This window comes from Temnothorax curvispinosus, unplaced genomic scaffold (assembly GCF_003070985.1).
Source record: "Temnothorax curvispinosus isolate PA1 unplaced genomic scaffold, ASM307098v1 QBEX01014151.1, whole genome shotgun sequence".
NCBI lineage: Eukaryota > Metazoa > Arthropoda > Insecta > Hymenoptera > Formicidae > Temnothorax > Temnothorax curvispinosus.
In genome coordinates this window covers 26,842-41,061 of record NW_020223931.1, presented here as the reverse complement: position 1 = coordinate 41,061, position 14,220 = coordinate 26,842, and positions in this window count along the sequence as shown.

Genomic DNA, 14,220 nt, shown 5'->3' with positions numbered 1-14,220 from the left:
CGTCGCCATTACCGGGGGACATCATCGAGGAAGATGCAGAGACAATAGGGGGAACAATAGGGGGGCAAGAGCGATCGGAATGATCGGAAGGAGATGGAGAAGCGCGGAGAACGGTGGCGGAGAACGGAAACAGGTGATAACGGCCGAGAGAGATAAGAAAGGGATGAGGGGAGATGGGATGTATATTGGCCGAGTACACGCGTGCGCGTGTCCATGTGTACCCGGTGTACACGAAGAAACCACTGATCTGGGGAACCCCGGGTTGGTTTCGAGCCTGGGAATTATTTCGGCGAAATGTAAATATCTCCTCTCTGCGGCCATCGTTCATTACACGAGAGTGTCTACTTACCGCGAAAAAAAAAAACGGAAAAGCTCGCGTTTCTCTCCAAGGCAACAATGTACACACACGCGCGCGCGAAACAAAAGCGGAGCTTCCGACGATATTGATCGGGCGATCGTTTTGACAATGGTTTTTGGGGAAAACGAGCGCCGCGGCGAAATCGGAGTCGGCCCGATGAAATCGGACTCATTGTCGCGCAATAACCATTTGTTGTTCGAGTGACGGATCAGGTGAAACCTTTCCGATAAATGTTAAAGGTATCGCGCGCGTTCTCGGGGGCAATGTAGTTTACAACGTGGAAGTCTGTGTTTGCTTTAAGCTCCAGACTATCGGCGGGCACTCGAGCTAAAGCCCTGTCACAATCATGTTTTACGGTATTTGCCGGCTGTCAATAGATTCCCCGCCTCGCTGAGAGACGGACGTTACTATCGCGGCTTCTTTTTTTCTCTTTTTCTCTCTCTCGTTACAGTCGCGATACGCGAGATTGAAATAGTTTTTGTATTTCGCACGCAAACGACAACGTCAACGTTATTCCGCGAATTTCGCACTCTCAACTGCGAATTTAAACAAAATTAATAAATAAATTGGAGGCGCAAACCCGTTCTCCAAATTCTTATAATTCTCGAATTTTAATCGAGAAAGAGCCGACCTTCGCGGCCGGCATTCTCGCAACGTCCCATTCAATCGTTAATCGCTGAGAAACGGCGAAAGCGGGGTGAGAAAACCTTCTTGCCCTACATTCGTGAGTTGGCTGCTCCCGTGAACCAGTGCACAGTCGGCACGCGTGAAGCGTGTGCGCGCGCACGTGCAACCGAGTGCGAATGGTGTCTATGACCCATATAACACGCCCAAGCGTAACTAGGTCGTGCACCCCTGTGTTCCCTGGAATAATACAGGGTGTCCCGCTCGAAAAAATATGTCAGGGTGTATCGATTCGCGGGAGTCGTATGCGTACGATCCGGTCTAAAAAAAAAGCCTCGCGCGAACAAAAAGCGAGAAAGAAAGCGCGGCACTGAACAAGCTTGGTAGTAGATCGTTACGTTATCTAAATTAAGCCCGAATAAAGAAAGTATTAATATCGAATAGGTAAAGTTGCGTCTTCGGATGAGTCGGGATGAGGTGACATCCCGGAAGATGTAATTAAAAATTTTCTCCGCGAGCAGAGCTTAAATTACCACATATCGATCGCCGTCGACGACGTAAGAGACGGTATCTCGGACGGTATCGGAGTCGGATATAAAGGACAATATTGTCCCGCGCGAGGTTGATTCTATCAGGATCCGTAGGACGCGAGTGGGAGGCGCTCAGTTTACCAACGACAACATCCCGGTTTTCCCCGCGCAAATATCTTCCCTGTGGACCTAAAAACTCCCTGTGATAGAAATCGATCGCAGGCGAGAGCGACCGCACGTTTACGCGACGCGGGCGGGAGAGAGGAAGAGAAATAAACGTGATTTCCCGTCTGTCGCGGGAGGTGAAGTCCGTGATTAATTGGACACTGGATAATTCTGTCGCGATTAATAACCGACAACGCCAAGGTGTTCGTCGAGATAGTCTTTCGAAAAAATGCGTCGTTTTCGACAAAATTAAAAGTAATACTTAATCTCGGAAACAAAAGGAATAGTTATAAATTTATATAGTGTCCTAAATCTCACTAATCTTCCTATATTTACGAATTTTTTAAGCGACGTGGAGTCTTCTTTAAAGAAAACTCGAGTTTCTAAATCGCTCGAAAACTTGAGAGATTTTAGTTCGTCACAAGTTTTTTGTCATATCCTTCAAACTAATCGTCATGTTAAATTAATCCATCAAACTATGTAAAGCCCATTTTCGGAATTAACGAAGAATAAAAGTTTATCCATTCGCACTTCTGAAAACACCTTCATTTTCTATCACTTTACGAACTCTTGGTTACAATGTTTCTTGTTAAATAAGAGTCAAGTTCAAGTTCGATAGATCTGACATAATCTACCTCTACTACAATAATCAGAAGAGAAAGTTTTTACTGTGTAACTAATGTTCTTAATTATAAATGAATGAAACAAAAAATACCTAAACATTTCTATTATTGGTCGCTCATGTATCCTGTCTGCCAATTCTTTCCTCGCTTAAAAAGTTCAGTTGATCTTCTGAAACAATAAACGTCTCAAGTGCAAGAAAGATTACTTGAAAATAAAAGATATGACTCTAATAATATATTATTACTGTATTTATTACCGTAAATACCGAGATATCTAACAGTAACATCACATTCTCCTCGAAACGTCTCTACACGTCGGCGGATTCGCCGGCAGAGTTAGCGGCACCTAATTCCGAGGTCTAACCCAATTTCCGCGGGATGACCTAGGGTGCAGAGATACACGGGAAAGCAGGCAGAGAGCACAGGCACAGGTACGACAAGATATTCCGCAGGAGGCGTGGGATGTATCCGCGGGATGGAAGAGAGAGCGAGAGCGAGAGGCTTTAGAGGCCGTCCCGTCAGGAGAGGGAAAGGCGTAGGCGGAGGAGAGGGAAGGGGTACCCCGTTCAGTTTTAGCGATACCAGTCCGATGCACCCCCTTGTCGCCATGGAAACGACCTACTCTCCCTGGACGGACGCGCATCGGGGCACCCTCGCGCGCACAAGTTAAACATTCGAATAAGGATATCCGCTCGGGCGCCCTTTGAACTCTTCCTCCTACACCCCGTCCCGATCTCTCGCAGCAGCCGCTGTGTGACTCGGACCGTTATATCCGGACCAACCCCGTATTTAACGCCGGCGGCCACCTGTGGATAAATACTTGATACTCTGCTCGACTGGCTACGAGAAACTCAACGAGTCCAAATGCGGTCAAAATGTTGCTCTGCGAGCAACCCCCTCGGTCTAAGTTAGAGATTTGTCGATTCTTCGCGTCGATTTTCCCCCGTTTCTAAAGTTTCCGCGGAAATCTGCGGAACTTTCGGATCTCAGACGAGCGGCGAGCGCGTCAACCTACGAAATATACATATTTCAAGAGCAACGACACGACGGACGCGTCGTGCGCATCCGTTTAAAATTGGTGCGACCGTTTGTTTTGCAATGATCATTCGACGCGACAACAGCTGTGTCTCGGCATTGTCTGCTCGAAGATTACGAAGTGCGTAACGCGCGTCGGATGTCGTCACGAAACGAGATGAACGGTCTTGCCTTCGTTCCAATTTGCAGATGCGCGCGCGCGTCTCGCTCTTGGGACGAGAAAGAGAGATCTGAACGATACGTTGCAGACTCCAACGAGATATCGCGACGTATATAATATACTTTGATACACAGTTGTCCAATTAGAGCGCCGCGCGCACTGCCAAAAGCAAGCTCGTGGCACGTTCCCCCCAAAATATATAGCTGACAGTTAGAAAATCCGGAACGTCTCCAAATTGTTCTGTCCACGAAGGATCTACGAGGCCGAGAGGGTAGATGACTCATGCCGTAAATTCGCGCGAAACATCCCGCGAAAAGAACTTTCAGCAAAGGGGACAAATGAGACAAAACGCGGTCTAATCACTTCTACTCAGGTCACCCGTTATAGCGGTCGAATACTCGGATACCGACCTGGGTTGCTGAACTCCATGACCCATATATCGGCAAATAGGTCAGAGAATAAACGACGAAGACATTTACGGAGCTCATCCCCCGCGACCGGCACTGCCTTTGTGGGTAGTCCGCTTTCGGTTTTATGGAGAGCTTCGTGTTTCGGTCCGATCGTAAATAACCGTAGAAAACCCTCATGGTTCTCACGTTTTCATCAATTCCAGGCCGAGTTCCACCGGAAATTAAACCGGCAACGAATAAAATATAGACGAAAGTCCGTCACCGGACAAATCACCGAGGATGAGGAAGTTATTTGTTCCGTCGAAATTTTATGAAACGCGCGAGTTTTACGAAGAAATCCCCTTAGCTTCTCTGACGCGAATAACCCCCAGTACTTTCCGCTGCAAAAAGGATTAAAACGACTCGTTCGGCCGTGTCGTTCCAATAACAAATGTGAGACGAGATTGTGAACAAGTTGTGGAACGTGAACGTGTTGATGTCATCTTTTGCTCGACAATTTTCCGCGACAAACGAGAAAAAAAATCGAGTTTCTTGAATGTAATCCAAGCGTGATTCTGTCAGAATTCTACAAATCCAACGTCCCTTGAGAAAGCAATTTACGAACAAAACGAAATGTCATCCTATATCAATAATTACATTCTCGGTTAGTTTAGAGATCGATATTATACTCGCAACATAAGACACACATATTTCTCTCTCTAATTACATATTTAAATATTTTTATTATATTGTTATGTATTAGGTTAATACATGTATTACCATCTTTATGGGTTAAAATATAAAAATGCTGCATTTTAGGAAAAATAAATTTTATTTTATTCAAGATGAGGTTTATTTTCCAAATTTCGATTATCACAACGAAATATTTAAAATTATTCGAATACACCTCTCGCCAACAGAACTCTCGCCGATGCGATGGCAATATTATTGTTTCCATCTGAATGAGCTACACTATTATGTGCCACTTTAAACTCATATAAAAGAAGCATGTTTTTAAAGTCTTTCAAAGATCCCATTATTTACCTCTGTAAAGAAGCTTTAACAAATAATAAAGACAATTTAATAATCAAAAAGAAAATTGTAGATAATAATACGTAATATTATAACAATTCGCGCAAAATTCTTAAGTACATTTCCTCTCAACTTTACTAATCAGTTTCCGAATACCGACCTCTAAGCTATTAAGGAAATAGAATATTACTATTACGATCATCATGAAAAAGATGATTTATTTTGGGCGCAAAAGGAGGAATTCTTGGCGAAGAAGAAGCTTGTCGAAAAGAGAAGAGAATCTCAGCCCTCCCGTTTGTTTTACGTCCGGGGAAATCCGGCGTTAGACGAAGGTCTAACCCCGGAGCGTTCTTTGGCATTCAGGACCGTAAGATCAGCGAGCGGAAGAAGACTCGCTCGCGCCTTCCGCGCCGACCGATCTCGCCGCGCCCGCGCGGTGGTGTTGGTCGGCCGCTATTTATAATGAAAATATTTTCGCAATCACCCCCCTGCGGCGCGCCGCACACCGGTCCGACACACCGACCGACTGCCCACATATCCATCGACGGATACACGTCTCGACGCGCTTTTAGCGCGCCTACGAGCGTCGATCTCTCGTAACGTGACGTCTTTTTCTCTCCCCTTCGATCGCCCTCCCGCTCGCGCGGCAACCCCTTCTCGCGCGTGCAACGAGCGCGACATCGCGTCAAACGGTATTAAAATAAAAATTATACCGACCATTCCAAGAGACCTGTTAATTATTAATTAAACGAGCTAAATACCGTTATTATTTCTATATAGAAATCGTTTCCCCATCTTTTCTTACATTCTCCCGATTAAGACCTTGGTCATTGTAATCGTGTCGATAATAGCGCCTCGCGAAAATTATCGGTTTATCGTAAAAATAAGCGAGAAGGATACGCGAATGTGCACCTTCATCGATAAGGTACACAACCGTCTCTGACGTCTTTACTCTCCCTCTACCCTCCTACCGTTCCCCGACCATTCGCGAGGTGATTATTAATCGGTTATTAACGCGATCTATTTTTCCATCGCGCCTGGCGGCGGGCGTTGTTTCGCGGATTTCCCGGATACGAGATTTTTCCATTGGCTCTCGATTGGACCGTGTTTTTGCAGTCGTCATAAAAGTATAGTAATGTCTATACAATCGTCGAACGTCGACGTTATATTTTTTATCGTTCGGGCGGAAGTTCGGTTTCGCTTCCCCACAGGACGAAATTCGGATTCGATTTTGCTGAATTTTATCTATGGCCGTCGGGGGAAAAAAAATGATCGGGGAACGCGATGAAGCGTTGGTTGGCGTGAAACGTCACTTCGCGGACGACCGCTCGGGAAGAATGCGCCGAAATTGGAAGCGGGCTGGCGAAAAGGTGTGCGGTTTCCGCCGCGCGCGGACCACAGCGCCCGCGGATCAATACCGGCCGCGTGTCGCTTTTCTCTCTCTCTCTCTCTCTCTCTCTCTCACTCTCTCTCCGGCTGACAAGTTGCATTTACTGTCATCCCGTGATCCGACGTTGACAGCCTCGCATTCAAAATCCATTAAGCTCCGAGTGTGAACCGGCGCGGGCGCGCGCGCGATTTGCGTGAATTCTACATAAGATCGAATTCGTCCAAACTTCAACGATGTCTTATTTCGAGACCGAATAGTTTCGACGAACGAAAAACGGTACAAGAAAATGCACTTGGTACAATTTGAAATTGAGCGAATAATGAAAAAATAGCTAGAAATAAAACACAATCAGCTATTCCGCGAAGAATCCTTGAAAATTGAGAAATGTTCGAGCCAATCCTTTTCCGTAGAATTATCGTGTCACTCGATAATTTAGTGGCGGAGATTAAGCGTTGCTCGCGGGAGAGCGACGGGAATTAAAACTGACGTCTGACACGCGAGATGTATCTACGCGATCTTCCGCAGAGCGCTCGATAAATCGGGATGTCTCGGGAAGGGACTTAAAGAAGACACTCTTCAAAAATAAAATTCAATTCGCAAAAGCATTCGCGTCAGAACCAATAAAAAATATGTTAAAACAAAAACGCAACATTTTCTAATAACAATTCTCTTTCCCTCCCGTTTTTCTCTCACAAGACGCAATTATTGTTACATCTCCTCGCAATTAGATTATCACCAAGTTTCCACGAAGAAATAATCGACCGCCTATCTCTTTACCGTTCGCAAACCGCTCGAGGGAGATTGAATAACGTTGGTTTATATCTCGGGAAGAATGATCACTCTTGGCGCGCGTTCAGATCTACGTCAAGATGATCTCTGACGCCAGCATCAATGAAAGAACGAGTGGATCTCCAACGGCCGAGAAGTTATATCTCTCTATAGGCCTGACCAAAAATACCAGACGTGAGTTAACGTCAACCTGACTTTCGCAACTTCTTGGCACCGCGAGCAAAACAACTCTCACCATAATCGGCATAATTTTGATCTGAAGACAAACATCGATCATATAATCAAAGATTCTTTCGATATTTGTAAAAAAAAACTTTGGTAATTGTACGAAAAGTAAAACCTTACGGATTTTATATTAATTTTGATTATATTTTAATTCTAAATCGTCAAAATATTCTTAAACGTTATAAACTCATGAAACAAAAATATCCACTGCAAATTATGCAACTTAAGCAATTACGTATCTTTTTGAAAAGCAACTCTATGTGTTTTCTTTACACTAATTAATTCATCTTATTATTCTGTGGTTAAAAATATTAAGAGGCAATTATCAAAAAATTAATGTGTAAAATAGATTGTTTATAATAGAACACCTTCTGTGAGTTTGTATACGTATATATGTATGTATGTATCAAAATGAAGGTAAGTAACCTATTTTATTTTGTAAATAATTACCGAAAATTTTTATAACTTTTAATCATTACAAAAAAAATATTAGCATACATTAAAATTTCTCGTTGTTTCTTTTGGATACATTAACGTTTGCCAAAATATTTATTGCATAACAATATATAATTTGCATAACAATATATAATTTGATTTGAGATTTCATAATCTCTTGAAAAATCCGAAAGATTGAAAATTACTTTGAGTTCATCAAAGAAATAAACCGGTTCATACTTGCTTCATGCGCATTCCGAGATATCTTATACAGTGAAAAAAAAAAAAAAATATTTTTCACATAGTACCAATGGTCTTATTTACTTAATATAATCACATATTTATTTCGAATTAGATTTTTACTTAATTTAAGTATTTTCTTTTTCAGATCTAAGTATTTTCTTTTTCCAGTGTAGAAAAGTGTTTTCGCCAAGAAACCGCCGTAATTTTTAATGGGGGAACTTGACGGTGTTCACGGAAGTCCATCCGTTAGCTTACGATAAACGCCAGTAGAATGTAAGTGGCTTGCAAGTTGCATAGTCTTTACATCTTTGCAATATTCAACTGTTTTACCTCTCTCCCTATTGACTGGAATCGTCGAACGCACGTGATGAGAGCGTAAAGAAGAGCCGGACACGTGCATTATAAAAGTAAAGTTCCTTTCATAATCGCGAAAACCTAAAGATCATTGGTACATCTCCGAAACAAAGAACAACATTTAAAATGCCAGGTAAAGTTCTGATATTAGTTGTAAAATCGCGATTAAAGCGTTAAGTATTTCCGTAATGCGAGTTTCCCGCATAAAGAGCGATAAATCAATGCCGTTGTGAGAAATTCCTTGAGCATATATGTAAACGTCTACGAAGAACAAAGCGGTGCGAACGGTGGTATGTCGCACTAGCCTATATATCATTTCCCCTAACAATTATCTCCGAGATATGTCGATTGTCTTCTAAAGTATTCATACGGAAACGCACGCCAGCCGCGCGCGGTCGTTGCATCCCAAGAGCAAAGACACCGAGGTCGAGAGGCGAAAGCCCGTTATTTCACGAGTGCGGAAAAGTTCCTGTAAGTTCTGCGGTTGAACGACCGGATGTGCGCGTGTAAGAAACGTCCGAGGAAATATGTGGCGCAGGTAAAATGGACAAAGTGTTTCTCAGAGCTAAAGCGAGGCAGGCGAGGCAATTAATTAATAAATTAATTGCCGCAAGATATCGTTATATCAAAATTGAACTCTCGTGACTGAAATCGTCGTTTTCGCGATAACTTTACGTTTTCGCCGGATCTCTCGTGAACACGGCGAAAGGTTGAATTCGCGAAGGTCTATTGATACGATCACGTGTTTCCCACAATTCCTCAAACCTGATCGAAAGCTCGCCCTTCGTAAACAACGTGCACGCGATAATAAATGCAAATGCGAATCCACGTGCACGCGATAGAGTTAGTGCGAATTCGCGAATTGATCTCTCCGATATCTCCCGATATGATAACGAGATATCTCGACGGAAAAAAGTTAGATCTTCGAAAGTTTCGAAAAATGATGAGAGTCGCGATGGACCGATTCTGGGATATTGTATGATATATATATGAGTAAAATATCGCGCTGCTCTGCTCTTTTCGCTCTCAATTCCCCAGGCTAGTGGCATTTCACGGATGAAATCCGATGAACTATCGGCCTGGTTTTTCTACCCGCAGCGCAGGTCGTCAGTATAATGAAGGAACAATGTAATTTATCTAGCCTGTCGGATGACTCAGAATTCAAGTCTGAGAAACGCGAGGTTTCTTATACGCCGTACTGTACGACCGTAAAATTATACGTAACGGCCGAGGTAACGGCGAATAACACATATTTGTCAATTATAGTTGAAGGGAAACTCAGGTCTGACAATCCAGAAAACTCAAAAACGGAAGGAGGTGAGTGAAGACCCGGGAAGGTACCGAAAATCACTAATTATAGAAGCGCTAAATAATTAAATCGCCAAGATATATCCCGGCGATGTATTTAGCAGTGACGTGTCGACATTAATATACCATAGGTCAAATTGCTCGAAATACGTGTTACTTTTGTCACCATTGCGGTCAACTAATGGATGCAATTCGACCCCACAACGTTATGACTCAGTGGCTCATATCTAGGAAACACCAACGCGCGTCCCACGTGCGTATATCGGTCGGCTTAAATAATAGCCGAGTCATATCGACGATAAAATTAAAAGTCACTCGATCTTATCGGGGTATACGCCGGTTACCGTGTTGCAGGACTTACACGTAATTGAGAAACGGTTATTCGTAAGATCAACGGACGCAATATCGATGACATATTCTAGGTCTATATATATAATCCAAAACTTTCTTTTATTGAATCAAAATCTTGACAAGTTTACACGCAAGAAAAATGAAATCTGTCGTCAGAAAGCAAATAATCCTCGCCAAATTCATTGTCGGTAAAATGTCTATCTCGTCAGAATTAGATCGATAAATTAATTTTGTCAGAGACAGCAGAGATTATCGGTTTTGATAATATAAGATCATGTATTTGCAAGTCTATCGTATGTCTCTTTTCGCACAAATCGATCCCTCCCGTCATTCTAAACGTATAAAAATATTATAAGAATATCGAAAAGTGAATACCTACTTTCAAATATTTCATATCTTACGTCAGAATGTCTCAGATAGAAATACTTCGTAAAGCATTCGCTTTGATCGCCTTACTCTGATACTTTTATATGCAAAATCACTAGAATAATCACGAAGAATCAGAAGTACAAACAAATCGTCTACATTACTGAAAATTACTGGATTATCTCTGGTAAAATTAATTTTTCGACCTATATTGATTAGATTTTCTCACACAGTTTCGTGATACTATCTGCCCTTTAAATCCTAAACCATTATTAACCATTCAGTACGATCAAATCCAATTTATATATTTAAATATATATTTAAATTACATTTACATATACAACATATTACATTTGTATAATTAAATATATTATAATTATATGTATTTATATTTAAATTTCTTTGATTGATAGAGGCATTTAATCATGTAAATTTTAATTACAGATACAACACAATATATAAGTGTCAAAAAAATTACTTCTCCCCTTCCCTACACGGATCGTGACTCCGCGTGCCTATCCCCGTTACTGATAAATTACATACGCCACGCGACGGAATCCCCGCGAAAAGGGAGGGGGGAATCGAGACGCGCAATGATCTAAATTGCCCCCCTTGCCACGACAAAGCGAGATATCCCGTGAGATATATCGTAATGGCGGGTAAATCATCAGATATCATCGACCGGTGACTGACGAACTTGACCTTCACCTCGGCCGAGTACCTTCGATCGAGTCCGCAAGGAACGGGAATTCCCTCGAAGGACAGTTTATCGGGGGTACCTTACCCCTTTCACGGGACACGCGTGACGCTGCCGTATCCCCCCACGTGCCACATCTGACATCACGTGCGCCGACATGATAACGGGAAACAAGAAGAGAGCGGAGAAGGAAGCGGGGGGGCTGCAGCGGAGTCGCGTGCGCCTGAAAAAAAATCGGTTGCCCACCTACCCCATTCCGATCGCCGAAAATTCCGTAATTCGCCCCTGATGCAGCCACACGCGCGCGCGCTGCGGATCGATCCGGCCGCGATTCAGCGAATCCCGCGTGTGAGTCATCTTGCCTCGCGCTGCTGCCTTCGCTCGCTCCGTCACGATGACCTTGAGGGAATAAAGACATCGGCCACGCGCGCGGATTATCGATGTAATTCGTACAAACGGCGCGCGCGGGCCGATAAGGCGGCCGCGTTCCCCGAAATTTCCCTGACCGCTCAAACGGGAGCCACGCGATCCGGAAGTATACAGGGGTAGTACGGCTACCTTCCGCGGAACGAGTTCGCGACGGTGCGACGGTGTCGGTAACGAGCTCCGCGAAATAACGCGAGTATCGAGTATCGAGGAGATAAAAATCGTAACACATCGAGAAAATATTTTTTACCCGTTTTCTTAAAAGTCATAAAAAAAATTACACGGTTTTTATACGTTTTCTTAAAAAGCGTGAAAAGGGGCAAACTTATTTTGAGATCCTATAGATAACGCTAACTTCGTAATTGCATCTCGATTCTTCATCTGTTTTATACAACCTGCTACAATGGTATCGCGTTATTGGATTCTTGTCGCACGAAATGTGCTTTTGTCACCTCATAAAAGCTCGCGGGTCCGAAATAGAAGATAAATTACGCTCGCTGACATAAACGAAGTTGTTTCAGCCGCATACCATAGATATTCTACAAATAGTAATGTCAGTGAGCTTGTATAAGAGCAAATATATACCGTTAAATACCGTATCGCCGAACAGAAATAGCGTCTGCATATAACAACGCTTCCCGAAATATGTCGCGTAGAACTGCGACGAGTAAACGTCCTACAAATAATGGCTGCTACTTGTAGTTAAATACATCACGACGGGAATCTTTTTCACTACGTCATCGAAGATGCGACGACACGGTTATCGCTTCTTCATCCTTCGTGTAAAAGTATAAAAATATTCAGAAACATTTCTACATAATTAATAATATAATTTAATTTAATAATAAGAAAAGTCAAAGGATCAAATACGAGGAAATGAAAGATGTTATACAGTTAAATTAACTGTAGTTTATTGTCATAGAGTAGATAAAAGGTGACTACATCATGGTAAGCCCGTGAAAATATAAGAATATACAGAAACATCTCTGCATGTCTCATAATAATAATATAATTTATTAATAAGAAAAGTCAGATGGCCAAATATGAGCAAACAAAAGATGTTGCGGTTAAATTAGCTATGGTATGGTTATGGTAGCTATAACTTCATATTTTTGTGATTTGTGTTTCTGATTTGTTTTTACACATAGCGAGCGTTTACACTTACTTATTTATAATTTAATAATCATATTATTTAATTTTGCAGAGACAAAATTCCATGTAATCTATCAATATAATTTACATACGCTGAAATTAATATATAAATTTCGTAACAACGTTTAAATACACTCAGAAAGGAATAAACGAGAAAATATTCCGGCGATGCGGCAAGAACTACCCCCTTGGGGAAAATCTCGCTCGGTTATCCTCCGAAGAAAGGAATTCCGTTCAGGACCGTGCACGAACGACGGAAATGAGTCATAGTGTCCGATCAGGCTTAGTTCGTTACTACTCGCGCGAAGTTGACGCGCGTACGATCATAACGCGCTCGCATCACTCGCGCCGCGTCCGACCTCACGTTGAGTTGCGTCACTTCGTCGCGCAGCGATTATATTAGCGAAACGCCGAGGCGACGGGGTTGCGAGGATCAATTTACAGGGATGCGGCGGATTAAAGCGCCGCTGAAATACCGAGAAATACGCGGCCGCGACAAAACGCGCCCCGGCGGACCGTTCAGTTTCGGCGAACCGTTAAAACTATCGATTGCTGATACGCTAAAAAAAGAAATCTCACCGCCACCGGTCACGCCATACGGCGGTAATTTGTTTGACAGCCGATACGCGGTATAGTATAGGAGTGTAGTGCTCGCAAGAGTCAGACAGCTGACAAGGCCGAGCAAATTGCATCTCCTCTACTCAAGGATTCGCGCCGCGAATCGCGCGATCGTCTCCTCGGCCAGTCGCAACTTATTAAAAAAACATCTCGCCGGCAGGTAGAATGCATACGTATACATGCATTAACGTGATGCATTTCCGTTTCAACGCGAAATAAACGAGGGAGAAGAAGGAACGCGGAGAATCGTATAAATACCGCGCGCCGGGTTCGGCACGCGATGGCAGCTCGTAAGAAGAGGGAGAAAAAGGCCTCGTCCCTGCGAAGGTATATTGCGCCCCTATACAGGGCCCTCAAAAATAAACATCCGCCACCATGCAGCCTTGATCCTCGTGCACGCGAGGCCGGCGCATAATGTTCTGTTACGGAGCGATTTACGGGCCCGGGAAGGTCCGCGATTTACGACCGAGATTGCGCATTCGAGTACGCGCGAGCGGATGGCATACGTACGCATCTCTCTCTCTCCCCCGCCCCTTGAAATTAGCGTGTACCCGAGCTTGCCGAACGCGCTTTTCTCACCGCCGAGCACCTCGTTTTCAAATTGCACTAGTTTTTGAAGTAATAAACGACGGAAAATAATGGGGGCAGGGGAGAGTCTTCTCTCGCGAAATATGCTGGAGGAAAAGACGAAAAGATGACGGGATAACGCGTGCCTCCTCTTGAAGCGGCGTGTACATTCCGCAGTTTTACGAGGGTACGACTCGAAAATAGAAGAAAAGGACTGTTACCTCGCGTCGGCGGGATCCTCGCGCCGGGAATTACTCGTCCTTCGGAGTCGCGTTTATCACTAAATGCGACGTCGAAAACGAAAGGTCAAAACATGATCTCGCGCATTGTAACTGGTGATTTGACTGCGCATTTGACTTCGACTCGCGATGCTGGGCATTTTC